The sequence below is a fragment of the Penaeus monodon genome, chromosome 38 (genome assembly GCF_015228065.2).
Source record: "Penaeus monodon isolate SGIC_2016 chromosome 38, NSTDA_Pmon_1, whole genome shotgun sequence".
In the NCBI taxonomy this organism is placed as follows: Eukaryota; Metazoa; Arthropoda; class Malacostraca; order Decapoda; family Penaeidae; genus Penaeus; species Penaeus monodon.
In genome coordinates, this window is record NC_051423.1 from 21,134,569 (window position 1) to 21,139,568 (window position 5,000).

The 5,000-nt window shown below is 35.5% G+C and overlaps 1 protein-coding gene across 1 annotated transcript in view; it reads right to left on the reverse strand.

The window, feature by feature from the left end:
• Positions 1 to 5,000, reverse strand: part of LOC119596741 (salivary glue protein Sgs-3-like) — a 16,736-nt gene that overhangs the window by 4,778 nt on the left and 6,958 nt on the right. The gene's annotated exons all lie outside the window — the stretch shown is intronic.

A 5,000-nucleotide genomic window follows, 5' to 3' on the forward strand; every position in this document is an offset into this window, starting at 1 on the left:
TATATATATAATTACCATCAATATTATCACCATTGTCAGTATTATTATTGTTATTAATGTTATGGTTATTGTTATTTCTGTTGTTATTGATACCATTATCATTACGATTTATCATCAGTATGATTATAATTGTAATCATAATTATTATTACTATTTGTGTTATTGTCATTATTGTTTTTTTTTTTATTAATAGTAATTATTATTTTATTGTTATTATTATTGTTGTTGTTATTATTATTATTATTATTATTATTATTATTATTATTATTATTATTATTATTATTATTATTACTATCATTAATATCATTATTATTAATATTTCGCAATGTAATTTTGTGCCTTTATCTTTGCCTTTGATAATTTTAACAGCTGCTGTTACTCACTGAGAAAGCAATATTATTATAGGATTAATAATTATGATAATGATGATGGTAGCCGTAATGATAATACTGATGATAATAATGATAATAACAATAAATATCATTATCATCATCATCATCGTCATTATTTTTGATTACCATGACTAATTATTATTATCACTATCATCACCATTAATATTATTATCACTATCATCACCATTAATATTATTATCACTATCATCACCATTATTATTTTTATCACTATCATCACCATTAATATTATTATCACTATCATCACCATTAATATTATTATCACTATCATCACCATTAATATTATTATCATCTTTCATCATCTGTTTTACTTCTTTTTTTTTTTTTTTAATATACAATATATCGCAATTATCCCTGTCTGTTGTACTTTGCCCCATTCTGCTTTACATTCACTCTCCCTAGGCTTTTCTCTCCTTTTTCCCGCCACAAAAGTCGATTTTTTTTCTTTCTTTCTTTGTACTTTCTTTTATTATTATTATTATTATTATTATTATTATTATTATTATTATTATTATTATTATTATTATTTTATAATTATTTATTATTATTATCATTATTATCATTATTATTATTATTATTATTATTATTATTATTATTATTATTATATATATATATATATATATATTTTTTTTTTTTTTTTTTTTTTTTTTTTTTTTTTTCTTTTCTTTTCTTTTTTGTTGGTGTTGCTGTCTCCTGATATGTTCGCGAAAGTGCGGGTTGCCGCAAGGGAGCGATTCTTATTCTTGCAACACCTGAGATGATTTTTGCTTAATTATGAAGACCAGGTGTTCTCTCTCTCTCTCTCTCTCTCTCTCTCTCTCTCTTTCTCTCTCTCTCTCCCTCTCTCTTCTCTCTTCCCTCTCCTTCTTCTCTCTCTCTCGTCTCCTCTCCTCTCTCTCTCTCTCTCTCTCTCTCTCTCTCTCTCTCTCTCTCTCTCTCTCTCTCTCTCTCTCTCCTCTCTCTTCTCTCTCTCTCTCTCCCCTCTCCCCTCTCTCTCCCTTTTCCTCTCTCTCTCCTCTCATCTCTCTCTCTCCTCCTCTCTCTCTCTCATTCTCTCTCTCTCTCTTTCTCTTTCTCTCTTTCTCTCATTCTCTCTCTGTGTCTCTCTCATTCTCTCTCTCTCTCTCTCTCTCTCTCTCTCTCTCTCTCTCTCTCTCTCTCTCTCTCTCTCTCTCTCTCTCTCTCTCTTTCGTTTCTTATCTTTTCTTTATCAATTTTATTCCATTTTTCGTATGTGTTGTATGTGTATGTGTGTGTTTGTGTTTGTGTGTTTAGTTGTTTGTTTGTTTCAATATTTGTTGGTATTTGTGCGTGTTTTTTCTATAGTGATAATGAAATTATTGTCAGTATTATAAAATACACACACACACACACACACACACACACACACACACACACACACACACACACACACACACACACACACACACACACACATTTCCACCCGCCATTTAAAAGGAATCGTCATATGGCAAGAGATAATGAAATTATTGTCAGTATTATAAAATACACACACACGCGCACACACACACACACACACACACACACACACACACACACACACACACACTCACACACACACACAGACACACACACAAACACACACACACACACACAAAAAAAAAAAAAAAAAAAAAAAAAAAAAAAAAAACGAGAAAGAGGAAAATAAAAATAAAAATACCGGTGATCGCATGATTAATCTGGAGTTTATTTTGACTGCCGTTGAGCGCTTGTTTATTCCGTCAGCCGAAGGGTCTCTCGATTTATTGCCTTTAACATCGAATCGAACATTTTTGGATTTGGATTTCATGGATGCGGATGGCTGTTTTTTTTTTTTTTTTTTGTTTTTTTTTGTTGTCGTTTGTTTTTTGGTTTTGTTTTTTTTTTTTTTTCTCGTCTCGTTTTCTTCCTTTTTTTCTTATTCTTTCTTTCCCTTCTTGTTCTCTTCTTTCTCTCGTTCTTTTCTTCTTCTCTTTTCTTTCTTCTTTCTTTTCTGTTCTCGTCTTTCTTTCTCTCTCTTTCTTCTCTCTCTCCTCTTCTCCTCTCTCTCTCTCTCTCTCTCTCTCTCTCTCTCTCTCTCTCTCTCTCTTCTCCTCTCTCTCTCTCTCTCTCTCTCTCTCCCTCTCTCTCTCTCTCTCTCTCTCTCTCCTCTCTCTCTCTCTCTCCCTCTCTCTCTCTCTCTCTCTCTCTCTCCCTCTCTCTCTCTCTCCCTCTCTTCCTCTCTCTCTCTCTCTCTCTTCCTCTCTCTCTTCCTCTCTCTCTCTCTCTCTCTCTCTCTCTCTCTCTCTCAATATCCATTTCCGTCTTAATAATTCATGTTAAATCTGATACATATGATAATGATAATTATAACCATAATGATAATGGTAATAATCATAACAGCAACGATAATGATAGATGAATAGTTAAATATGTAAGTAAAGGAAAGGTGATAGATATTCTCGAGACGTTTGCATTGACCTTACGAGACATTTATTGGCCAAAATTTTAGCATGAATCTGGCTCCGGAAAATCGTTCTTTTTTTAACACGGGGAATTGTTTTTGGCGAACATTTGCGTGTAAACGTTCCTGCGATGCCCCACGCTGTTTAGGAAATTACGGAGATGTGTTCTCTCTCTCTCGTTCTCTCGCTCTCTCGTTCTCTCTTTCTGTCTTTCTCTCGTTCTGTCTCTCTCTTTTTTTCTCTCTTTTTCTCTCTCTCTTCCTTTCTCTCTCTCTCTCTCTCTCTCTCTCTCTCTCTCTCTCTCTCTCTCTCTCTCTCTCTCTCTCTCTCTCTCTCTCTCTCTCTCTCTCTCTCTCTCTCTCTCTCTCTCCTCTCTCTCTCTCTCTCTCTCTCTCTCTCTGACTCTCTCTTACTATATTTATCTTTATCTTTATCTCTTACTTATTCTGCTTATTTATTATATATTATGTTTAATATCATTTTTTATTATATTTTTGCCTAGTACTCATTTAATTTTATTTGTATCCCACTCACACCTCATTCCTTCAAACTTTTAGTCCCGTATCCCCTCATGCTAAAAAAAATCCAAGATGGCGGACGCCCGGGCGAACAACACCTCTGCTTGTTTTATTTATAGACGAAATGATTTATATTCTTTCTCTTTCCTTCATTTTCTTTCCTTTTCTGTTCTCTCTCTTTTCTTCTTTTCTGCTCTCTCTCCTTTTTTCTTTTTCTTTTTTTTTTTCTTTAGTTTTTTTTTAACTCCCTCCCCGTCTTCAAAATATTTAGTCGTGGTGTTACTATTATTATTGTTTCGACTGGGCCGCTGGTTCTCTTTTGCAGGAGGTGAGTCAGGTTTTCTGTGCCTCTTCTGGATATTTCTTTTGTATTTTTTATATATGTTTTAATTTTTGATTATATATATATGTATATCTTTTTTTGTGTGTATATATGTGTATATGTATATATATATATATATATATATATATATATATATATATATATATATATATATTCTTCCTCTTCCTCCTCATCCCTTCTCCTCCCCTTTATTTTCCATTCCTCCTCTACCTTCTTCATCCTCTCCCTAATTCTCTCACCTTTCCCATCCTCCTCCCGTTATCATCCCTTCTCTCACTTCCTCCCTCATCTCTCTCCCTCTCCCTCCCCTTCCCCATCTCTCTCCCTCTCCCTCTCCCCTTCCCCATCTCTCCCCCTCCTCCTCCCCCTCCCTTCCCCCTCCCTTCCCCCTCCCTTCCTTCCAACCCCCCCCCCGCCCCCCCACGCCCTGCCCACCTCGCTCCCACATGGCCGCGCGCTTATAGCTCCCGCGTCCTCCTCCTCCTCCTCTTCTGTTTCTGCTTCTGTTTCTGCTTCTGCCGCGGCCGCCCCCTCGCCAAGGACGCCGTCGGGGCAGCAGAAGGGATGCTTGCTCACAGAGGGCCTGCTCGTCGATCGCTCCTTCCTCTGAACGCATGCACGCCGCTTGCACGTCGCTTGCACGTCCAAGGAAGCCCTGTTTTCAAGCACGTCTTTTCGATTCACTTATTTATTTATTTATTATTATTATTATTATTATTTTCTTTTCTTTACATCTGCTAATTGAAATCAAACACCGGATCACTACGAGCGACCTAGGGTGATTGAAGTTTGAGGCAATTGGAACACTAACAGAAATATGCTCACAACTTCTGCAGCAGCTCCTTGAGTGTATAGCAAAAGCAGTACATTACCTTATTATACTCTTCCCTTGTCCATTTAAGTCTTGTTTTCTTTTGATTGTTAGTACAAGATGGCCGAACCGCAGGGCCAGGGGTGGGAACTATCCCGTCCTATTATTATTATTATTATTATTATTATTATTATTATATTATTTTTATTTTTATTTTTATTTTTTATTATTATTTTTTTTTACGTCGTGTCCATCCGTCATTTTTTGTTTCCTGGGAGGTTTTCTTTTTCCCTTTTTTAGATATTCTTTTTCTTTTTTTTGTCATTTCAATTTCTGTAAAAAATAAGAATGTTGGGTAATTTGGTTTGATGAAAAGAGTTTGCCGGAATTGAATTAATACCCCCCCCCCCCCAGTGGAATACACGAATAGGTAGCATCACTTTGAACCGTAAATAAACTCATGATAACATGATG